The sequence below is a fragment of the Lissotriton vulgaris genome, chromosome 4_1 (assembly GCF_964263255.1).
Source record: "Lissotriton vulgaris chromosome 4_1, aLisVul1.2, whole genome shotgun sequence".
NCBI lineage: Eukaryota > Metazoa > Chordata > Amphibia > Caudata > Salamandridae > Lissotriton > Lissotriton vulgaris.
The window spans coordinates 495,483,445-495,509,682 of NC_141691.1; positions in this window are offsets into that span (position 1 = coordinate 495,483,445).

Below are 26,238 nucleotides of genomic sequence, written 5' to 3' on the forward strand. Positions count from 1 at the left end.
ACAAATACTTTACACATTGCCTCTGGCCCTCCTGGCCATAACCGAAGAGGCCCAAAGACTTATGGATCAGGGGGGCTCAGCAGCTATCATCCTGCTGGACCTCAGTGCCGCCTTCGACACTGTGGACCACATGATCCTGCTGAGCCGGCTAAAAAGTCTAGGAGTGACCCACTCAGCTCTCTCCTGGCTACAACCATTCCTTAAAGACCGGGTCTTTCAGGTGTTCAAAGGTAATGCCTTCTCTGACTGCTGGCCGCTCGGTTGTGGGGTTCCCCAAGGCTCCTCCTTGAGCCTCACACTTTTTAATACTTATATGGCACCATTAGCTGAAGTAGTTCAACCTTTTGGAATACAAATATTAACTTACGCTGACAACACCCATTGGTGGTATCCCTGAACCACCCAGAGGGCTCATCATGCTCCCTTGGCAGCTGCCTAGAAGCTTTAGCCGGTAGCCAACTGGATGAAGCTCTCCCATTTAAAACTAAACAGCAATAAGACCGAGCTCATATTTTTGGGAAAACTACCATCCCCCCTATCATCACAGCTATAGCCGACCTGTCTGAACCCAATGCCCATTCCAAAACTGCAGATTAAGAGCCTCGGCTTATGGATTGACAGCTCTCTTGGTTTCGACCACCAGGCCACTATGCTAGCAGCTACCTTCTATAGCCTGCTTAGGATGCTAAGGAAAGTTCTGCCCCTGCTTCCCTTCAATGCCAGAAGGATCATGGCACAGGCCCTAATTTTCTCACGCCTAGATTATGGGAACGCACTGTACCTGGGTGCCCCACAGTCAACCCTTCAGAAACTCCAGGTGTCACAGAACAGCGCAGCTCACCTTCTGCTCCAAATTCCCGGAGACAATCGGCTAAACCCGCCCTGAGGACGCTGCACTAGCTCCCCATCCAGGCCAGAATTCAGTTTAAATCCTTGTGTCTGGTCCACAGAGCCATGTGGAAAACCGATCCAGCCATCTCACGGTCCCTTATTACACCTTACCAACCCTCAAGAAACCTCCGGTCTAGCTCAGCCTTTCTCGCCACCACCAGGAAAGTCCGCAGGGCCAAGTGGGGTGGCCGCTCCTTCTCTCTGAACGCCTCAAATCTACGGAATTCCTTGCCACCCCCTCCACGCAGCGAACCTAACATTCTGACTTTTTGCAGGCTCCTCAAAACCCACCTCTTCCTGCAATCACTCTGCCATCCTCAAGCAATCCACAAGCTCTATGAGGCCTTAGGGTAGAATGCGCTATACAAATACAATTTCATTTCATTTCATTTCAGATAAGCCTGGCTGCTTTGTACCAAGCTACCAGAGAGTAAGCACAAGATATCTTTTAGTGTGCATCTAGCTTACCTTCACTTGGACTGTTGTCTCGCCTTGGACAGGGTTCATACCTTTGCCAACTAGAGACCCTATTTCTAATATCTAGCGTCAAAGCCTTGGTGAGGCTTTGTGATTAGCAAATGTGGTAGGTAACAGCTCCTCCTACTATCTATTCAGAGATGACTCATGCTGGCAACACATATTCCCTTTTTGTCTCACAGTCTGGGAGCAATACACAAAGACCAATTACTAGCAGCACCCAGCGTATGCCTGGCTACAATCCTTCTTAGCCGACAGAAGCTTTCAGCTACACTGTCCACCCTTCAGATCCTCCCTACGTAAGGTAAGCCACGGGGTTCCTCAGGGCTCTAGTTTGAGCCCTACCTAGTTTAATATCTATATGGAACCCCTGGCTCGTGTGGTGGAGGTATTTGGGGTGGACATTGTTAGCTACGCTGACGACACACAGCTGGTGTTTAAGCTCACACCCGACTGCAGGGAAGACGCAAGCAACTTCTCGAACTGCATGTCAGCAGTGGCGGTTTGGATGAACGATAACTGCCTGCGCCTTAATGGCAAAAAAACTGAGTTGCTTGTGGTCGGGAGAGCGACATCAGCTTGGTCACGGCTCTGGTGGCCTAATGAATTAGGGAGTCCCCCCATCCCGACGGAGTCGGTAAGAAACCTTGGCGTAATGCTGGACTCCAACCTCTCGTACACGACCCATGTCAACAAGGTCACAGGGAGGTGTTTTGGCTTACTGAAGGTTCTCCGTAAGGTCCTTGACCTTCTCCCCCCCGTAGCCAGAAAAACTATTGTCCATGCTATGGTGACTCCACACCTTTATTATGGAAATGCCATGCTGATAGGACTAAATCAAAAAGCCCTTCATCAACTGCAGTGCGTGCAGAATGCCGCCGCTCGCCTAGTGCTTGGGCTCCCGCGCAGAGCCTTGGGGAAGTCAGCCCTGGCTAAGCTCCATTGGCTTCCTATTAGGGAGTGAATAAAATTTAAAGTCCTCAGCTATGCACATCGCATTGCTCAGGACAAAGGCCCGGACTATTTAAAAGATCTCCTCATCATTCATCGCCCCATTCGGAATCTAAGATCTTCTGGCGTGATGTTGTTTAAAACTCCTCGCATCCCTAGGGCCAGAATGGGCAGACGCTCATTTAGGTATTTGACCTCCAAGCACTGGAACGCACTCCCTTTGCATCTTAGGATGGAGCCATCTGAAATTAGATTCCAGAGGAAACTAAAAACACACTTGTTTCCCACTCTGTAAGTCCTTCGGCCTGGCATTATCGGCCCCTTGGGTAATCTATCAGCAGTTAGCGCAGGGACACACTGTTCTCTGTGTAGCCAGGCGCTTTACAAATGATTTATTAGTATTATTATTATTACTCATGTGACCCAGGATACAGGCAGCAGGCACCAAATGGTTAGGACAAGAAAATGCCAACTTTCTAAAAGCAACCTGTGATGGCTGTGGAAAACCACAGCCTACGTGGAGCACAATTAAAGACAAAAAATGTCTCAGCAAATTATTCAAAAAGACTCTTAGTCATATCTATTCATCAATAATCAGTAATCAATCATATATTTCATTCTCAATACATGAGATTTCAATAGACAATATTCAAAATTGTACACTTGATTTAGGTACAGTCAAAAAACTAAAGGAAAATGAAATCACATTAACATTTGAACAAAAATCACATGAGTAGTTTACGTGCCAGCGAGATTCTAAAGGACAATACCAATGCATTTTGGGTTCAAATTTAACCCTTCATCAGGGAATAAATGTCAATAACACGTAGAAGCTTTGATCAATCAGCTGCATCCTCCTCAGGGACCTACAACACAATAAGCTGTAAATGCATCAAACAGAATACAGTTTCCAGTACAATCAAATAGAATTTGCACTCAAAAGAAAGAGGGAAGAAAATTAAATGAAGTGATAAACGGAGGTGAGTATGCTATAGAGCATAACAATCAGATATCATATTCGTGAAGATATGATTTTTACATGAAGAAGTGTCACATTTACAATGCAAAGAACCTCACGCAGAGGGAACACCAATTCTATAGACGCCTGTGAACAGACTGATCCGAATAGGCAATAACCAACTGAAGAGACCTTGTGAGTGACCAAAAAAGAAACTAGTACCAGACGAGGGACCCTTACCCTCCAAAAGACTGCCGGATACGTTTGGCTAGAATCAAAGGAGCAGATAGGTATTAAAAAAGGACTTTGGTGCCTTACTCAGTAAACATTATAATTTGACAACAGTGCTGACAGATCTCTTACCTGTCTTGCAGTAATGAAACATATACTCCTATATATGCATGTGTGTACTCAAAGGTGTAATCCGTATCCTAAGAACAGAAATAGAATGCAGTATGAACCCAATCTTTTTTTAAAGAAATGAGTGACATAAAACAACTGCAGTACCGAATCATATGTAGTAAACGCCATGATCCTCACCGTATCTACGCTATATTTTGAGCTCAACTTATGGCGCACGCCGATCCCCTTACGATAATAGGTTATCTGGGTTCTGAAAAAAGTAAGTAAAGTATAACATGAGCCCAATTGTTACGGTGAAGCAGTGTAACAGAGGTAACAGTAGTAATATACCATGCCCGGTAAACCAACAAGTTCTCACGTGACAAAAAGATTCGGAACGCCTCTGCACCTCTCTCCTCCTGTGTCGATCGCGCTACTGCCAAGATACGTGCAGACTACCCGTCATGCATAGCGAATTTAAAGGGGCCGTGTATGTATTCAGAGATGCCGTCTGAATGTGCCTGCGAAACCGGTAGATGTTGCTTGAGCGAATAGGGATGGGCACTTGAAAATTTGCCGAAAGTAGCTCTATCCAAGAAGCAGTAAGATACTATCTAGATTTATAACCATTGGAACAATCTTGGGAGACCTACATCAAGGATACGACCGACTGTTTATTGAAATTGGAAGCTGTTCGCCATGTATTTGATGATAGGATTCTCTTGTGCACCATTGATGTGGTTGCTCTATATACATCGATAGCTCACAACAAAGGTTTGGAGGCCGTTGAATGGAGGCTGCTGGCCTCTTCTTTAACATTGGATAAAGCAGTTTTCTTACTTGAACTACCACAGTTATTTTATTTGGCAGAAGAACTTTTCTTTACAGAAGACGGGCACATCAATGGGCTTTCCTGGAGCCCCATTGTATGCCAACACATTTATGGCTTACTTTGAGTACAATCATATCCTTACAAACCCCACAAGGACAGAAAATGCAGCAGTTTTTCTGTGCTATATAGATGATATACTTGTCATTTGGAAAGTCTTGCGATCCCTGTTGGAAGACTGCATTGCTGCTTTAAATGGCCATAATCCTAGAATCCAATTCACGCATGATATTCAATGCGAGAAAATTCATTTCTTAGATACAGAAATAATAAAAACAGGAAATTTTCTTGTAACATCTGTTTACAAGAAGCCCACGGATGTCAACAATACACTACACTTTTCAAGTGCCCATCCCTATTCGCTCAAGCAATATCTACCGGTTTCCCAATTCACTAGAATAAAGAGGATCACTTCAGATGCTACAGTTTGTATCAATTTGATACAAGATCAACTTACCGGATATAAGGCAAGGGGGTACCCGGTTGAAATATTAACAAAAGCTGCACAGAAAGTTGCTTTAAGAAATAGGGAAGAACTATTAAAGCCAACTGAGAAAAAATGTAAGAAACATGAAGTTTGTGTATTGAAATACTCTACACAAGCATCTCAGATTAAAGCAATCGTTAGAAAACGTTGGGAAATTATAGATCACGAACCGGACTTTGCTGATCTGTTCTGAGGTCCCCCAATATTTGCGCACAACCGTGCCAAAAATGTATGTGAATTACTAAAATCTAAAACTACTGTTGAAGAACTGAATACTAAGGGCATGAGGAAATGCCACAATTGTGGCCAGTGCAGTAATGTAATTTTGGGCGATGTGTTCACGCATCCACACACAGGCAAAAAAATGAAATTACAACATACATCAGATTGTAATACGGAGAGAGTGATTTATGCTATCAAATGCCCTTGTGGATTGGTTTACGTTGGGAGGTCTAGCCGCAAAGTTAAAACTCACTTGATAGAACATAAAAGTAGAATCCGCAATAAGAACACTATCTCCACTCTTGTAACACACTGGTTACGGGCCTCACATACCATACCACAACTCAGATTCACCACCCTTGAACAAGTGATGTCTAGTACAGGTACAGACATTAATACAGCCCTAGCACGAAGAGAGACACATTGGATAAAAGTGTTAGGAACAGTGATCCCAGGTGGACTTAATGACCATTATGAATTAATATGTTTTCTCTAAACCTTTAACTTTGTTAAGGATTTGCACTCATCCCTTTTCTTCACATGTTGCATTATGTAACACTTCCTTGTTTCATTTCCTTTATGTTTAGAACCATGGTTCAATGGAGGTAGGGTGTTCCCCAGTTTGCGATCTATAGCTGAGCTTGTGGTCGACTGGTGTAACGGAGCAGTAGACACTGAATGCCTTGTAAAGGCTTATACCATGAATACACACAACGGACAATGGCTGTTTCTAGCTCGTGTCATCGATTCCTGTTTAATAAAGTTTGTTCAGACGGCATCTCTGAATGCATACACAGCCCCTTTAAATTAGCTATGCATGACGGGTAGTCTGCACATATCTCGGCAGTAGCGCGATCAACACAGGAGGAGAGAGGCGCAGAGGCGTTCCGAATCTTTTTGTCACTGTGAGAATTTGTTGGTTTACCGGGCGTGGTATATTACTGCTGTTACCTCTGTTACACTGCTTCACAGTAACAATTGGGCTCATGTTATACTTACTTTTTTCAGAACCCCGATAACCTATTATCAGTTTAGTTTAAATGCTTTATTCGGTTTATAAAACATAACCATATAAGCAAACAAATACATGAACATGTCAGTTAATTAATTTTAAAAATAACATCAAAAGGATTAACAGTAATCTGTTGCCTGATGCCTGGTTTCACCTTGGAGACCCCCAGGAGGGACTATCTCACAGGGAAAGCCAGGACGGGTTCCCCAGCGGTCTATAGCGCTACGAGGCCTCCGGGTAGCAGTGCGCTTTACAAGACACAACAATTTACAATTTACAATTAATTACATCCTTAAAATCAACATATAAAATAGTATTTAGGTGCTAAATCAATTGCAAGATTTTCCAAAAAGTGACATGTGCAAAATACGCATATATAACACATTAAGCCCTAAGATACATAATTATATTATTACAAAAGTAATCAATGATTCCATCCTAATGTGGGGCATGGTAATTACCAGGGACCGCACCCTTGGTCTGATGTATACAATACAATAAACTTTACTTGGCTAGATAAAACCGCAAACATTTGCTATAATGATAGAACCCAAAATTACCTCAACATAATTATAAAATTATGGGTGTACAGACAGGTCAAATCAAATAAATGAATTAAACACAGTCACTAAAATTAAATGACTATGGATTTCCTGGCAGCTGTACATTTCAGTATATAGGTTGCCACAAAGAAACATATATCTGGGCTTCCCAAACAACAAATAAATTCCATTGCTGTCTTAGTGGATCGAACATGATTCTTTAAGAGGATTGGTTTTAAATAAAATTTCCTATATGAATGATAAAATTTGCAGAACAATAAAAAATGGCAGCAACTTTGTCTAGAAGTATTGTCGCATGGACATACAGAGTCCGAACTAGATTTCATTTTGGGAAAAGATACTAAATGATGTACAATTCCCAACCTTAGGCGGGTTAATACAAACCGGTGAGAGTTACGGGTAACAGTTGAAAGGTAGGACTGGAAGCCTGTATTAAGATGGAGTTCCCGGTGAAAGACCACAGTCTGTAACTTCCCTGAAAGTTTCTCATGATGCTCCTTCTTATAGCTTAGGAACCTTACTTTGATCTCTTTCTTAGGAATCAAAGCTGCATTCTCTGGTTCACGATAAATATTACATTCAAACAAGAGATTGTACCAGTAGTGGATATATTTAAGCCAGGCAATCTGGGATACATGATCAAGGCTCAAACAGTCACGGATAATCTCTTGTGTGAACTGCGTTTCAGTTTTGACCCAGATTGAACGCCATAGCAGCAGAGGGCGTAATGCAGCTATGTCGGAGATATACTCAATTCTGACCTCCTTATGAACTAGTTCCACCGATGCTGAGGGAGGTACACATAATAGTTTTTTAAGAAATTAATTTTCATCTCCCTGCAGTGCTGGATTATGTTGATGCCCCCATACCCCGGCACCATACAGCGCTGATGAAATACATCTCACATTATAGATGGCCATCATATCTTTAATGCTTCTAACCCCTAATTTAGAGGAAAATCTAAAGATGCTGTTATTGTTCCTACTCATCTTAAGACTGATATTATTGAACTCCTGTTGCCATCTGTCATCCCCTGCAAAGGTAATCCCAAAGTAACAGAAAGATTTAACATTTTACATCTTGACCTTGTCGATGAAAAAGTTACTAGAGCTCACTAACTTAGCCTTCCTCCCACATGTCATCGCGAATGTCTTTGATTTGTTTACTTTAAGGTTCCTACTATCAATAAAGATCATAAAGTTACTGATAAGCCGCTGTAAACCAATCTGTGTGCATGACAATAGTACAGCGTCGCCCGCATATGGTAATATAGGGTCCGCTTTCCCTCCTATAAGTGGTGCATCTGCAGGGATCCGACCCAAAATAGAATCAACTTGGTTAATAAATAAAGAAAATAAAATGGGTGTTAAAACGCAACCCTGACGGATGCCTCTTGAAACCTTGAGGGGGGGAGTACATTCACCAGAGGGACCATATCGTATTTTACAAGTCAATTTCTCGTACAGTCTGGTTAGAAAGTGTATAATTTCCTTCGGTGCTCCTAAATCAATTAAAATGAGCCATACTATGCAATGATCTACGAGATCAAAAACACTGCGCAAATCCACAAAGCAGAGAAACACTGTACCATCCTTAGCAGTAGTGTATTTGTTAATTAAAAGGTCCAGGTTGACACACTGCTCTAGGGTCCCCAACCCTTTTCTAAATCCATATTTTACTTTAGTATGATTGCATTTTCCGTGGCCCATGTTTCCAGCCTTTTCAGCATTATCCTGCTCATGGTTTTAATTGATGCATCAAGTAAGGAGATCGGTCATTAGTTTCCCGCCTCAGATTTCGAGCCTTTCTAAAAGAGGGGTACAATTACCGACTGGCTCCATGATGGGGGTAAACTTACTTTCGCTGCCATATTAAAAACCCTTACTAAAAGTGGCGCCCAAAGATTCATTTCCGCTTTAAGCAAATCCAACGGGACTCCATCCGGGGCCGGCGCCTTCCCTCCTTTGCTATTAATTAGTCCTTCATATACTTAGTCTAAGCTTATTCGAAGCGACATGGGCAGCCATACTGAATCCTCTTGCTGATCTATTTCTAAAATAATCCTTTTGGGGTTAAAAATATCTGTAAAATGATCAATCCAAGCATTACAATCCACGTATGAGGTAATTTCTGGTATACTATCATTTTTAAGAAAGGGGCTATTTATAGACTCCCAGTAAAGTTTGCTGTTGTTAGTCTCTGCAGCTAAATTAAGATTATGCCATGCCTCCACTTGGAGCTCATGCTTCCTTTTAATCAAAGTTTGTTTGTACTTATTACGCAACTTTTTAATATTTATATTTTTCCTGGGCTTAGTGTTCAATGCTTCTTGTAGCTCATGTAATGCCCTTGTACAACTTTTATCAAACCATCCCATCCTAACATTTCGGTTCCCTCTGGGTTTTTTAGTGAAGATTTCTTCTATATTTTCGTTAATCTTAATAAAGCTTAGGAGGAGTGTTTCAGGGTTGACTACATCACTTAGACAGTACTCTAGCTCTATTCTACATTTATCCACTACCCCTTTGTGAATTTTGGGGGGGTCAATGCCGGCCCATTTGATCCTCATACCATTAGGTCGTGAGGCTACTATTTATTGGAGCAGGCAGTATTGTAAAGAGGTTTCCTTCCCCAGCACAATAAAGATAGGGAGATGCTATTATGATCACTTAGGGCTTATTCTTTAACCCATAGATTAGAGTAATCACAATTGTTAGAGATTAGGATATGGTCGATAAATGTATTTGCATTCCTGCCAGTGAACGTGGGGCAGGTGATATTATGCTTGTTCTTGTTGCAGCCCAATAAATCTAGGTCAAATTTTACTAACAGTTGGTTTAGTGACAGGCCATAATTACAATGTGGAAAGTGCAAATGGTCATTTCCTTCCCTATCGGGATGATCATCAATCTCTTCCCTAAAACCACATGGATTGCCTAATGCCAATGGGCATGGTTGGATGTTAAAATCTCCAGCCTATATGATGGTAGCCTGCCTACTTGAAATTGATAGAAACCTTTTGATTTCATTGTCTAAAGGTGGCAGAATTTTGTCCCTTGAGGCATCAAAGTTGGTATTATAAAAGTTGACGAGAATTAGGTCTGTGCCTCTATTGCTAAATGAGCCATAATATGCAATGATCTACGAGATCAAAAACACTGCGCAAATCCACAAAGCAGAGAAACAGTGTACCATCCTTAGCAGTAGTGTATTTGTTAATTAAAAGGTCCAGGTTGACACACTGCTCTAGGGTCCCCAACCCTTTTCTAAATCCATATTGTACTTTAGTATGATTGCATTTTCCGTTGCCCTTGTTTCCAGCCTTTTCAGCATTATCCTGCTCATGGTTTTAATTGATGCATCAAGTAAGGAGATCGGTCAATGGTTGCACGCCTCAGATTTCGAGCCTTTCTAAAAGAGGGGTACAATTACCGACTGGCTCTATGATGGGGGTAAACTTCCTTCCGCTGCCATATTAAAAACCCTTACTAAAAGTGGCGCCCAAAGATTCATTTCCGCTTTAAGCAAATCCACCGGGACTCCAACTGGGGCCGGCGCCTTCCTCCTTTGCTATTAATTAGTCCTTCATATACTTAGTCTAAGCTTATTCGAAGCGACATGGGCAGCCATACTGAATCCTCTTGCTGATCTATTTCTAAAATAATCCTATTGGGGTTAAAAATATCTGTAAAATGATCAATCCAAGCATTACAATCCACGTATGAGGTAATTTCTGGTATACTATCATTTTTAAGAAAGGGGCTATTTATAGACTCCCAGTAAAGTTTGCTGTTGTTAGTCTCTGCAGCTAAATTAAGATTATGCCATGCCTCCACTTGGAGCTCATTCTTCCTTTTAATCAAAGTTTGTTTGTACTTATTACGTAACTTTTTAATATTTATATTATTCCTGGGCTTAGTGTTCAATGCTTCTTGTAGCTCATGTAATGCCCTTGTACAACTTTTATGAAACCATCCCATCCTAACATTTCGGTTCCCTCTGGGTTTTTTAGTGAAGATTTCTTCTATATTTTCGTTAATCTTAATAAAGCTTAGGAGCAGTGTTTCAGGGTTGACTACATCACTTAGACAGTACTCTAGCTCTATTCTACATTTATCCACTACCCCTTTGTGAATTTTGGGGGGGGTCAATGCCGGCCCATTTGATCCTCATACCATTAGGTCGTGAGGCTACTATATTATTGGAGCAGGCAGTATTGTAAAGAGGTTTCCTTCCCCAGCACAATAAAGATAGGGAGATGCTATTATGATCACTTAGGGCTTCTTCTTTAACCCATAGATTAGAGTAATCGCAATTGTTAGAGATTAGGATATGGTCGATAAATGTATTTGCATTCCTGCCAGTGAACGTGGGGCAGCTGATATTATGCTTGTTCTTGTTGCAGCCCAATAAATCTAGGTCAAATGTTACTAACAGTTGGTTTAGCGACAGGCCATAATTACAATGTGGAAAGTGCAAATGGTCATTCCCTTCCCTATCGGGATGATCATCAATCTCTTCCCTAAAACCACATGGATTGCCCAATGCCAATGGGCATGGTTGGATGTTAAAATCTCCAGCCCATATGATGGTAGCCTGCCTACTTGAAATTGATAGAAACCTTTCGATTTCATTCTCTAAAGGTGGCAGAATTTTGTCCCTTGAGGCATCAAAGTTGTTATTATAAAAGTTGACGAGAATTCGGTCTGTGCCTCTATTGCTACTCAACCACAATACCTGACTATGTGACTCCACTACGGAATAGCTTTTAGTTTTAAACATTATAAGCTTGTTGGATATCAACAACAAAATACCCCCCTTTTCCCTACCAGAAGGGGAATTAATAGCATTTAGGCAGTGTGAGGTGTATCATTCTACATAGATTGGTTCCTGACACCACGTTTCTTGTAAACAGATTAAATCATACCCCCTGTTAGTAAATTCTTCCCAAATTGGTGTATTCAGCTTCCCCTTTATACCTGCTAATTTCCATGTAGCCAATAGGTAACCTTCTTTATCCGTTACGGTTGTCCCTACCTGTGGGGTAGCTATATAATTACAGCAGTCGGGACTGAAACTAACATCTGTACTCACTCTTTCTGGCTCTAGGTGTTCTATTTCTGATTCTACTACAGTGGTGGACACATACAGCTCTTCCACTGAATGGAGGAGGCCATGACATAGCTCATCTTCGGTAACTATCTGTTGGCATTGTGCAGTCAGATTTCCTTGTTCGCAGGTATGAGCCTCTTTAGTAAGGAAGATCAATAAGTTATTACCTGCCTCACCTGGGTTGTAATTAAACTTAAAATGTACCCCTCCAAACCCTGCTGCAGGATGATTCTGTTGACTCACCAATAGCCTCCTCAGTTAGTCGATCTCTTCAAGAGAGTCAAAAGCCTGAAACCTGTTGTATGTCGGTATAGCAAAACGGGGCATGGGATGTCTCAGGTACATATCCTGATGATGCAATGGAAGGGTGTTCCCAAAATTAAGATTAGGGTCTATTAAATGCCTATAAAAATAGCCTAATGGAAGTAGCGTTGTATTAAACTCCCAGGGGGATGGTGGTGGGGCATTGATAAGCGTGTGTTGGGCCCAGAATGGGGATCTAAAATTTATGATAATACAGTCTCCCTCAAATTTTTTCCTAAGTGTCCCTATCCAGCCCACCCTTTGAGTTAAAACAATTTGTTTAGCTTCCTCTATTGGGAAGCCATACTTTGTAGTTGACCAGTGGAGGGTTCGATTTTTAAGACTATCAGAATTTTCCAACTGACCATTTCTTAGTTTGGGGACATTAACAAGGACCGCAACATAGGCCCCGCATTCCGGGGGTAAACTAATACGAGCCCGAATCTGACATGCGCTGGTCACTGTAGTGAGTCCTATTGTAGGTACTTGGTGAGTCCTGTCATCCCCATCTCCCTGTACAATAGGTGCCATTTTGCTTTGGCCAGGAGCCACGGTTACTGTTCCTGGGTTTGCCCCCTTTGAGGTACTGGGATTAGGTAACCCTGTCACTACTGGTTTAGTACTTGGCATATTTTTACTTGGACCCGGGGTCGGGATAGAATCTTTCCTGTTAATAGGGACTACTGTTGGATTAATATTGTTATTCTTAGCTTTAGTTCCCGCATTGCATCCTTGTCCGGAATTTCCTGTTTGGTTATTCCCCATACTGATAATTTTTGCTAATTCAACGTCTATAGTGCCCAACCTTTTCTCAATGTTTGTTAACTTTAGGGTAATGGGCCCTAATAGGGTAGTGAACAGGGTCTCCATTCTCTCCTAATAGTTCCCATTCCCAGGCTCTATATTTGTCTCAGTGGTTTTGGGCACTACGTTGGTTGGCTGGTCGAAAACCTTATCCCTACTTTGGCCGCTTTGGGCTGCGTTGTTGTGTGCCACCCGCTGAAGCTGTTTGCGGCTACTCTTGCCGTTTGCTTGATGGTAACTCATTACTACTGTGTTTTAATTTACTTTTGACTTTTTGCCCCCTTGTACGTGCAGGTGGGCAGTCGTTGTTATCCCTATCCTTATTTGTCATGTCACTACTTAGACATACATAAGGTCCCACAAGTTCTACCAAGTCATCAGATGTACAAGAGATAGGGTTTGGGCTTGCACTCCCATTTAATGACAACATAGTAGGAGTGGAAGAGAGTCTACTACCTGAATGTGTATGTTCTAGAGAAGCTGTTTCCCGTATGGGTTGGTTCTCTGTATTCTCTGACCCAGGGAACCCTGCATAAGATACTGCAAGTAGGGAATCGTATGAATTTGCCAGGGTTATAGAAGTATTATCTGGTTGCAAAAGTAAGGGTAGACTCGGTGGGAGCGAGAAACGTCTCTCTGTGTTCTCTATAGCCGTTACGACCACCCCAATAGTCTTCTGCAACATTTTATCTATTGCAGTAAGACTCAGTATTGGGGTGGTAGAGGTGGTAGTTAGATTATGTCTATTTGTAGACCCTTGCGCAGCAGATATTTTTTTGCCCATGTTATCTATATATGACAGTCGGACACAATATTGGAAAAGAGATTACAATCAAATGACAAATTAATGATAAATAATAAGGAATGAATATAGGGTGACCCTCATGGAACGAATGGGAACAAACAGTTCAGATAGTAGTTGTTTACCAGTCTAAAATGAGAGTCTCAAGCCGAATAGCCCATTTGGCTATAACAACTAGCCTACCAATGTGAGTATGCCCATAACATACAGAGTCACTCAGGGGTATTTGGTGGAGATCCAAAGGGGGTGGCCCAGCCCGGCCTCCGCAGACCTCAGAGGGCCCGCCCTTTGCCCGGGCTTCACCCGGCGTCCCGCGAGGCGGGGCTTGCATGGCTCTTATGCGCCTCCTGGCGCGGTTTGTTGATGCGTGGGCCGCCGGGACTGCTGGGAAGTGTAGTTCCAGGCCCGCACTCCACTCGGCGATCACGCTGGCAAGGTGATAGAACCAGCGGGACAGTGGGAGGCAGGCGGGGGACTGACGGTCGCGCTGGCAAGATGGTAAAACCAGCGGGGCAGCAGGAGACAGGCAGGAGACTCTAACGGCAAACAGCAGATACACAGGTATCCAAAGGTTCCGCACTCGGCAGGGGCTTGCACGGCTCTTATGCGCCTCCTGGCACGGTTTGTTGATGCGTGGGCCGCCGGGACTGCTGGAAAGTGTAGTTCCCAGCCCGCACTCCACTCGGCGATCACGCTGACAAGGTGGTAGAACCAGCGGGACAGTGGGAGGCAGGCGGGGGACTGACGGTCGCGCTGGCAAGATGGTAAAACCAGCGGGGCAGCGGGAGACTCTAACGGCAAACAGCAGATACACAGGTATCCAAAGGTTCCCCCTATTATCATAAGGGGATCGGCGTGCGCCATAAGTTGAGCTCGAAATATAGCATAGATACAGTGAGAATCATGACGTTTACTACATATGATTCGGTACTGCAGTTGTTTATGTCACTCGTTTTTTAAAAAATATATTGGGTTCATATCACATTCTATTTCTGTTCTTAGGATACGGATTACACCTTTGAGTACATACATGCACATATAGGAGTATAGGTTTCATCACTGCAAGACGGGTAAGAGATCTGTCGGCACTGTTGTCAAATTATACGTTTATTGAGAAAGGCACCAAGGTCCTTTTTTAACCCTTTCACTGCTGATGACGAGCTCAGCTCGTCATCACCCACGGGTGTCGTGTGCTGATGACGAGCTCAGCTCGTCATATCTGCACCAAAATAGCAATTTGCAGCACAGCGCAAAAATCCCCGCAGCAGCCATGTGGTTAATACCTATCTGCTCCTTTGATTCTAGCCAAACGTATCTGGCAGTCTTTTTTGAGGGTAAGACTCCCTCGTCTGGTACTTGTTTCTTTTTTGGTGACTCACAAGGTCTCTTTGGTTGGTTATTGCCAATTCGGATCAGTTTGTTCACAGGCGTCTAGTAGAATAGGTACTCCTTCTGGGTGAGGTTCTTTGCATTGTAAATGTGACACTCTTTCATGTGAAATCATATCTTCACGAATATGATATCTGATAGTTATGCTCTATAGCATACTCACCTCCGTTTATCACCTAGTTTAATTTTCTTCCTCTTTCTTTTGAGTGCCAATTCTATTTGATTGTACTGAAAACTGTATTCTGTTTGATGCATTTACAACTTATTGTGTTGTAGGTCCCTGAGGAGAACGCAGCTGATTGATCAAAGCTTCCTTGTGTTATTGACATTTATCCCCTGATGAAGGGTTCAATTTGAACCCAAAATGCATTGGGATTGTCCTTTAGAATCTTGCTGGCATGTACACTACTCATGTGATTTTTGTTAAATTGTTAATGTGATTTCATTTTGCTAAAGTTTTTTGACTGTACTTAAATCAAGTGTACAATTTTGAATATTGTCTATTGAAATCTCATGTATTGAGAGTGAAATATATGATTGATTACTGAATGATGAATAGATATGTCTGAGTCTTTTTGAATAATTTGCTGAAACATTTTTTGTCTTTAGTTGTGCTCCACGTAGGCTGTGGTTTTCCACAGCCTTCACAGGTTATTTAATCACACAGAGGAGTTGGGACCTACATCCCTCATAACGTGGATGCACCCAAAACTTGTGAAAATTGGTCGAATTTTGGTTTAAAGAATCTTTATTTATTGTTAGAAATCAGGTGTGCGGATTCACTTTTCACATTTGTAACTTTCTAAAAGTGGCATTTACAGAATTGTGACTTAAAATCCAACTTTACATTAAAGAAGGGTTTAAATGACAATTCTTTAGACACTAAACTCAATTTTCCTCCTTGCTCATATTCGAAAGTTAGCACCTAATAAAGGTAACAAGGTAACCCAATGTTATCCTCTAAAAGAGGATAACATTGAAATAGAAATTGCAGCCGAATCCACACAAACCTGGCTTTCTAACGCCGTTGACCTATGTCTGCCCGTATCCAATAAAAAACTCAACAACCATCGACCCCCGGCACCATGGTTTAATGGTTCACTAAAAGCAGAAAATCCAAATATGTACACCAAGGCGGCTCCCCTGACACACACAGGGAGTTAAGCCGAACACCACACGGCATTGCTGAGCCGATCACGCTTTTTAAACTCTTAATTTGAAGTTTGTTATAAAATTGTGTTTACTCTTTTAATACACTGCTTAGCATAGCGCATGACTAAATAGGCTGTTGGGGGCATTTTCGAGTCGTTACTGGGCTCCTATTTACCTCGGGCTACCGACAAGGGAAAACCGGAAGGAACCGCCATCTTGGGTAGGTGAAGAGGGCACTTAGCGCTCTACTGCGAGGGCGAACACAGGCCCTCGCGCTATAAATCAAGGCAGGAGCCTCGCGCGCACCCTGTACACCAAGGCGGCTCCCCTGACACACACAGGGAGTTAAGCCGAACACCACACGGCATTGCTGAGCCGATCACGCTTTTTAAAATCTTAATTTGAAGTTTGTTATAAAATTGTGTTTACTCTTTTAATACACTGCTTAGCATAGCGCATGACTAAATAGGCTGTTGGGGGCATTTTCGAGCCGTTACTGGGCTCCTATTTACCTCGGGCTACCGACAAGGGAAAACCGGAAGGAACCGCCATCTTGGGTAGGGGAAGAGGGCACTTAGCGCTCTAATGCGAGGGCGAACACAGGCCTTCGCGCTATAAATCAAGGCAGGAGCCTCGCGCGCACCCTGTACACCAAGGCGGCTCCCCTGACACACACAGGGAGTTAAGCCGAACACCACACGGCATTGCTGAGCCGATCACGCTTTTTAAACTCTTAATTTGAAGTTTGTTATAAAATTATGTTTACTCTTTTAATACACTGCTTAGCATAGCGCATGACTAAATAGGCTGTTGGGGGCATTTTCGAGCCGTTGCTGGTCTCCAATTTACCTCGGGCTACCGACAAGGGAAAACCGGAAGGAACCGCCATCTTGGGTAGGGGAAGAGGGCACTTAGCGCTCTAGTGCGAGGGCGAACACAGGCCCTCGCCCTATAAATCAAGGCAGGAGCCTCGCGCGCACCCTGTACACCAAGGCAGCTCCCCTGACACACACAGGGAGTTAAGCCGAACACCACACGGCATTGCTGAGCCGATCACGCTTTTTAAACTCTTAATTTGAAGTTTGTTATAAAATTGTGTTTACTTTTCAATACACTGCTTAGCATAGCGCATGACTAAATAGGCTGTTGGGGGCATTTTCGAGCCATTACTGGGCTCCTATTTACCTCGGGCTACCGACAAGGGAAAACCGGAAGGAACCGCCATCTTGGGTAGGGGAAGAGGGCACTTAGCGCTCTAGTGCGAGGGTGAACACAGGCCCTCGCGCTTCATAAATGGCCGCACTCACTCGTCCAAGAGGCAAGCCCGTCTGGGCCAGTACGGACCTAGGGCCAGATACGCTGCCCAATGCAGTGCGAGTACCCCTAAAATACTCGCAAGAACAACTTATGCATCTATGTCCCAAAGCCTCCTGCCTTTGTCCAAGGGACCTGAGGTTGGATGCGCTTTTCAAAGTCTTCAACCTCTGCATCAATAGGAGCAAAGAGGCTCTGAATGCTCCCCCTCCCAGGGAACCATTACGGCTGGCTCTCCTGAATTGTAGATCCTTACCGAGGCATTCCTTACATATCCACCACCTGATTTTAGATCACAAGTTAGATATTCTGTTCCTGTCGGAAACTTGGACATCGGACAGTTCTGATTTCGACGTGGTGAACGCCCTCCCCCCCGGATTCTGCATCTTTTGTTTGCACAGACCGTTGGGTAGAGGGGGTGGGCTGGCTATCATATATAAGGATACATTGGCATGTAGGGCCGATGAAGGGTCCATTTCGGACGCGGAAAGTTGCAGCTTTAAGATCCAACTGTCCCCCAACGACTCGTTGTCGGGGTTGCTGATCTACCGGCCTCCGGGCAATATCAAACAATTCGCAAATTCTCTGCTTGAAGAGGCCCCAATGCTGATAGCATTGGCACCCAATTTCCTCCTGCTTGGAGATCTGAATCTCCATTTCGATTCACCGGAGGATAAAGTAGCGAACGATCTAAGATCTGAACTTGGGCTGGGGAACATTATCCTACATAACCAGGAGCCCACTCATGTCAAGGGCCATTTATTGGACACGGTGTTTTCCAACATTCCCCTTCTCTCCACGTCGCCGCCCCTGCCTCTCCCGTGGACCGACCATTTCCTGATCCCTTTTCAAGTGGGTTTTGCCTCAGCTCCCCCACCCCCTCCGGCAGCCACAGCACGAGTACCAGTGAGGGTATGGTCGAAACTCCCTATCAATGATCTAACCTGCAAGTTGACACAGACCATCCCGGTACTTAGTAGGGACCCGTCAGAAGCCGACGATGCCATTTGCGATTGGCTTAGTACGGCTTTAGATGGTGTACTTCCCCTGAAAATAGCTAATAGGAAGACTGGGGGCCCTAAATCCACATGGTTCACCCCCGAGTTAGGTCTCCTGAGGAAAATATGTAAAAAGAAAGCACGGGACTGGCGAAAAAACTGGGCAGTAAATACCAAAGAAGAGTACAGGGCAGCCCTGAGAACTTATAAAGCGGCACGCAATTCCACCAAAGCGGCCTACCTTGAAGACAGGATAAAATCGTCAGCCAATTCCTCGAGTGAAACTTATAAAATTCTCAAAGAGCTGCTCAAAGTTCCAGTGCCCTCAGGATTCCCAGAGGGGAGCGTGGATCGCTGCAATCTTCTGGCCCAGTTTTTCGACCATAAAATCCAAAACATCATAGCCGGCCTCCCCAAGCCCCGACAGAGACTGGTCTCAGGGGAGATTTGCTTGGCCGCCGACAGAGCTGTGCTGGACAATTTTGTCCCGATTACCAGGGAAGCTTTTTGTAAAGAGCTGGCCGCGCAAAAAAGTGGCACACCGATGGACCCATGCCTATGCACATCCTAAAGCATTTTACGGATGTCATAGCGGGACCGGCAGTAGATTTACCTAACGCTTCCTTCGCCTCTGGCCAGGTACCCCCCAGTTGGAAGCGGGCCATAGTAAAAGCCGTGTTGAAAAAAGCTGGGCTTGACCCCGCCGATTTTTCCAACTTTCGGCCAATCTCTTTACTGCCAGGGATGGGAAAAATCGCAGAGAAATGGGTCAACCGGCAGCTCTCGTCCTTCTTGGAAACCAACGAGCTGTTGCGGCACTCCCAAACTGGCTTTCGGCCCGGTCAGGGCACTGACTCGGTGCTGATTGCTATGGTAGAAGAGGGCAGGTGCATCTTAGATTCAGGAGGATCAGCAGCTCTGGTCCTCCTGGATCTGAGTGCCGCATTTGACACGGTGGATCACAAGATCTTGATCCACCGGCTGGAAGAGTTGGGAGTAAGAGAGTTGGAGCTCACCTGGCTGACGTCATTCTTGAGTGAGCGAACGTATCAAGTGTGCGAGGGCAATTGAAGATCAGTGCCCACCCCCCTTCAGTGTGGTGTCCCGCAGGGCTCATCGCTGAGCCCTACGCTTTTTAACGTCTATATGGCCCCACTGGAGGGGGAGGTTGCACCCTTTGGAGTGAAACTCGCAGCGTATGCGGATGACACCCAATTGATTGTTTCGCTATCGCTCGCAGAGAGCCACGGAGAAAAGTTTGCCGCCTGCCTTACCAACATCATGGTATGGATGGCAGACTCGAGACTCAAGCTTAATGGCTCTAAAACAGAGGTGATGCTTCTGGGAAATCTCTGTACCTCCCTCCCAAAATGTATGTGGCCTTCTTGTCTAGGGGAGCCCCCGACCCCGAAAGAATCCATAAAAAGTCTTGGCGTCTGGTTAGAACCGGAACTGTCGATGCACACTCAGGAGAAAAAAACTGCAGGGAGCTGTTACGGTCTGCTCCGTTTAATACGGAAAGCCATGCCCCTTCTTCCCCCAGAATCCAGAAAATTACTAGTACAGGACCTTATTCTGTCAAGACTGGATTACAACAACGCCCTCTTCCTAGCAGCGCCAGAGTACACCCTGAACGTGCTCCAGAGGGCACAGAATGCAGCCGCCAGACTGCTGACGAATACACCCAGAAGAGCATCAGCTAAACCGGCCTTGAAAGCGCTCCATTGGCTGCCTATAAGAACGGGAGTGAAATTCAAAGCGCTCTTTACCGTGTTCAGAGTCCTCCAAGGGACTGGTCCTCCGATCCTAAAAGACCTGATCCGCCCCCACAAATCATCAGGAACGCTCCACTCTGGCGAGGAGAACCTGGTGGTAATCCCGAGAGCAAAAAGAGCAAGGACTGGGTGACGTCGTTTCTCAATAAATGCTGGCCAGCTGTGGAACTCCCTCCCAACAGCAATGAGGAAAGAACCCAGCTTGGCCAGATTTAAAAAAACTCTGAAAACTTTTCTTTTCCCCCATAACGACTAACATCTCAGGGTGTTGATCAGAGGAGTTCCGTCTGAGTGTACATTTAGCGCTGGGACGCTCAAGGGCAGCCATGCGCTTTAGAAATCCATTTTCATTTCATTTCATTTCAAAGCACTTGAGAGGAAATGGCGCAAACAATACTCACCTGAGCAAAAACCTATATATACCAAGGCCAGACATGAATATCATGCCACCTGCATAAAAGCGAAAGCGGCTTATGTATCAAAAACTATAATGGATGCTACCAACCGTTCTAAAACTTTATTTACTATGGATAAAGAACTGGCTGGATCCCAAACAGTCGCAATTCTGGGATCTTTAAATAAACTGCAATGTGATAATCTTGCCCAGTTCTTCAATGGGAAAATTGAAAATATAAATTTTAGAAATGAACAATTCCAACCTGAACAACACCACTCAAACTATTCTAGAGGACAATACCATTACCACTAATCAAGATGATAAAGCCATCTCCCTTGCCTCCATGGGTACCTTAGATTGTTGGCCCCCCATGAACATGGATGAATTCAAAATCATCCTTGAAAACATTAAGGCAGGATCTCCTAATGATCCCATCCCCAACAATATTCTGAAACAACTTGATATCCCTCATCTCAAGGTGATTCTTAATACTCTCAATACTTCACTTTTGCAATCCACAGTACCTGCTCCCTGGAAACAGGCAATGGTCACACCCCTCCTTAAAAAACCTATTCCTGACCCTGCGGTACTATCCAATTACAGACCTATTTCCTTATTACCTGCCTTTTCAAAGATCCTGGAAAGACATGTCCATTCAATTCTAACGCTCTTTACCGAAACCAATAACTCTCTTCACCCCTCTCAATTTAGTTTTCGGTCTGGGTACTCCACAGAGACCACATTACTGGGCGTCACTGAAAATCTCAGAAAACTCTTGGATGATGGTCAAACAGTTGCACTTATTTTACTAGATCTGAGTGTGGCTTTTGACACCATCTCGCACAAAAGGTTAATACATACACTTAGAAATACAGGTATATGTGGCGCGGCACTGGAGTGGATTATCTCCTTTCTAGATAATCGCACTTCCCAAATCAGGTCTACCACAGTCTGTCCAGAAACATATACCTCTTCTCATGGAGTCCCCCAAGGCTCAATCTTGAGCTCATTACTATTCAACCTTTATGTTAGACCGTTAGCGGATATAGCTGATCAAGATGGATTGACCCTAATTACTTACGCAGATGAGGAGAAGTGTGGCACACCCTGATGCAGAGGTCTAGCCCGGGACCAGGGTTGCATTCCCACCTCGGCGGGTCTTGGGCTCAATTTCCGCAGACCTGATAATTCTCACCTCGGTGCCTATTCTAATCATGGGACCCACTCTGCAACTCTGGGCAATAGCTTGCTTAATCTCCACAATGGCCCCAACAACGCTAGGATGCCTGGCTTCACCTTTGGGGTGCCCAGGAGTGGGCACTTCACAGGAAAAACCAGGAAGGGTTCCACAGCGGTATGCGTACAAGCGCCTGAGATGCCTCTTCGGGGGTTGATTCGGGCGCTATACAAATACTACTACATTTACATTCTCAAATCATCTTCTCCCTCTCTGACTCCAATACGCTTGCTCCGTCCCATCTCAAGCAAGGTCTCACCATCTCCAACTGGATGACCAAAAACCAGTTAAAATTAAATGGTGACAAGACTGAGGTTCTCATCTTGGGCAAACAAAAAGCCCTTTGGGGACCTGCCCATTGGCCTATCCAAATGGGAAACCTCCCTGAACCCACCAGCCATGTCCAAAATATGGGCATTATCGTGGACAACACACTTTCCATGCACCAATAAACGGTTAAAGTAGCTGCACTATGCTTTACAATTTTAAAATGGCTCAAGAAGATTCTATGGATGTTGCCTGTCTCCACGCAAAAGACCGTGGTCAATGCTCCTATTACTTCAAGACTTGACTACCGCAACATTCTCTACCTTGGATCGAATAAGGCTGTGTTCCATAGACTGCAGTTAATCCAGAATTCTGTTGCCAGATTGCTCTATAGGGTCCCCAAAACCTCCAGCATCTCTGGACACTTATGTGATCTCCAAGCTCGGGGTGGAGAACCGCATTAGGTTCAAAGCCCTGAGCTACATGTTTAAAATAAAAGCAGGTACTGCATCTAAATATCTCCAAGCATTAGTGCGTCCTTACGTACCAAACCGTCAACTGAGATCTGAAACCTCAATAAATTTCTGCTTACCCAGGGTTAAGCTTTCCAGAATGGGAGGGAGATCTTTTTCCTTCCCAGGCCCGTCCATCTGGAATACGCTCCTTACCTCCATTCGTAAAGAAACCAATTACATACGCTTCCGGAAAAACCTTAAAACATGGTTGTTTGATCAATAACTTCTGCTGAAGGTCATGTGTCACTCTTAGTCTTCGTCCTGGCGCCGGGAAACCCTTTTTGGGTAGTTGAGCACATTACAAAATTAATAAATAAAATAAAATAAAATAAAAAAGAGGTAGGCCCTGCAGTAGTGAAAAACAAATGCAAGACTTTTTTACTAGCAGAACATGTAAAGCTTAAAAGTACATGTCCCACTTTTAAATACATGGCACCCTGGCCTACCACAGGGGGATTTTTATGTATTAAAAAGGAAGGTTTAGGTCTGGCAAAAAGGTTTATTTTGCCAGGCCTAAAAGACACATGTCAAGTCAAGTCAAGTCATAAAATTTATATAGCGCACTACATACCCAGAGGGTTTCAAGGCGCTTGGGGAGGGGAGGGGGATTATTTGTCAAATATCCACGTTTTAAGTTGTTTTCTGAACTCTAGGTGCTGCAATGGCAGTCCTAGGACATGTTTAACCACTAGTAGCATTTACTTTACAAGCCCTGGGTACACGTGGTATGGCTTTACTAGGAGGTTATCGGTAAATTAAATGTGCCAATTGGGTGTAGGCCCATTTTACCAAGTTTAGAGGGGAGAGCACAAGCACTTTGGCAGTTGTCAGCAGTGGAAATGTGTGCAGAGTCCTAAAGCCAAAAAAAACGATGTCTTTGAGGCTGTGCCATATGAAACTCTCTTCCTTTCAGTCTCAGAATTCAGCCAAGTTTTCTTTCTCACTATAAAGGGCGCCAAAATGAAATAAAAAAAATCTGACTGTGTAGTTGTCTCATTTGTATGATCTCCTTTCTTTTTAGAACTCTATAAACAACTCTTGAGATGTTTACACCCCCACCCCTTCTCATCCCTTCCCCCTTTAGTTTTGTAGGATGTATTATAGCAACATTTACTGTGTGTTATAAAAAAACATCAGACACATCTATATTAGGAACGATCCTGTATGAAACCAAAAAATAAATAACTAGAAAAAAGAGTGAAACTATTTCAACATGCAATTAATCTACTTTTATGACAGTCTCTGCCCTCTATAATCTCTGATAAAATAGACTGATCATCTTGCTTTAACTTTTAAGCAACATACTTTATGACGCTCATGTGAACTACACTTGAGGGCTTTGTTTATGCTCAAGTTACATTGATGCAAGGAGGTTGTGGGACTTCAGGATGGGGAACATTATTGAGTTGATGTCTGGAAAATGTGCCCTGGTTTTTCACTATACAATTATCACTTTGATGGTTCATAACTTCCTTGTGTATGGGGAGGGGATGAAGGAATGATGTTTTTTGTTAGTTTTGATTCTTGTACCGCTATGTACCACTATGTGATATTTAAAATGTAATGCAAACTGTACTGTTTCTCACCCACTGTTAGTTTTTAGGTGGTGAATTATAAAACCTCTGCCTACATTTTGTGTAGTAAAGATAGTAAACATTGTTCCATGCTCACAAGGTGTGTCATTTGTTGATTGGGGGGCTTAGACAGCAGTCTAGTAGATTTTAAGATGTAGTTAAGGTGAGAGTTCATATATGGAGGTGGCATGTTGATGACCTCTGACACGACTCCCTTTCCCCAAAAACCTTCAACATCATTCCAAAGGATAGCCTGAGACCCAGTTTTGTTGTTTGGTTAGAGATATCAAATCCCTGACTGTATTTATTACATAATCATAACTTCATAACTTTACAAATTGCATAACAACACACATCACTCATATATACAAGACTTTAAAAGAATTCTTTATCCACATGCAAAGTCAGCTAGACATCTAACCTTCTACAACCCCAACACCTCCCTGTGCACCAGGTGGCATTTTTGTGAACTCAAGGTTTTTCATTCGACTTGGTCCCTCTGGCACCTCTGACTATTCAGGGCCTAAAGCAGAAAAACGGACAATCACTCTTTTGAAAATTCCTGCTTTCTTTACTTGTGAGACCCATTCACCCCAGAGCCACCCTACCTGGGGTACCTTTGACATCAATCAATCAATCATAGCATTTGTAGAGTGCACTACATACCCGTGAGAGTCTCAAGGAGCGGGGGAGCTGCTTCTGTTCGTAAGGCCAGGGCTTGAGATGTCTTCTGAAGGTCAGAAGGTTGTCCGTCTGCCGTAGGTGGATGGGGAGGGTGTCCCATGTCTTGGTGGCGAGGTGGGAGAATGCGGAGCGGAGCTGGCCAGTGTGGGTGTAGAGGCTGAGTGGTGTGTTGAGGTATGCTGGTCCGGTGTTGTGGAGTGCTTTTTGTGCGTGGGTGAGGAGTTTGAAGGTTATCCTGTTGTTGACAGAGAGCCAGTGCAGGTCTCTCAGGTGGGGTGTGATGCAGCTGCGGCGAGGGATGTCGAGGATCATGCGTGCGGAGGCGTTCTGGATACGTTGGAGCCGTTTCAGGAGCTTGGCTGGGGCTCCTGCGTAGAGTGCATTTCCATACTCCAGTCTACTGCTGATGAGGGCCTGGGTGACTGTCCTTCTCTTTTCGGAGGGGATCCACTTGAAGATCCTGCGAAGCATGCGCAGGGTGTTGAAGCAGGAGGAGGAGACAGCGCTGACCTGCTTCATTATGGAGAGGGTAGAGTCGGGGATGACCCCTAGGTTGCGTGCATGGTCGGTGGGTGTTGGGGGTGTTCCTTATGTAGTCGGCCACCAGGAGTCGTCCCAGGCCAAGGGGGTGGGTCCAAAGATGAGGACCTCCATCTTTTTTTAGTACAGCTTCAGTCGGCTGTTCCTCATCCAGTCGGCGACGGCCTTCATTCCTTTGTGGAGGTTGGTTTTAGCGGTGTGGGGGTCCTTGGTGAGGGAGAGGATCAGCTGGGTGTCATTGGCGTAGGAGATGATTTTAAGGTCGTGCCATCGTGCTACCTGGGCGAGCTGTGCCATGTAGATGTTGAACAACGTTGGGTTGAGGGATGCCAGCCACAGAGCTAGTCTGGGCAACTGGGCAATACCTTTGTCCCAATGGCGGCTGATTGCTAGGGAACAGGGTGAAGGGTTTGGTAAGGAGGGATTAGGAAAAAAAGAAAAGAAAACTAAACTTCCGAATGCCAGCTGCCATCTCTACTCCATTCTCCCTCTGCTCCTAGAAGCTCCGGGCTCTCAGGCTCCCCTGAGCAATCACATCACTGTCTTACAGCAGCATTGTAATTGGTCTGAGCACCATGGTTCA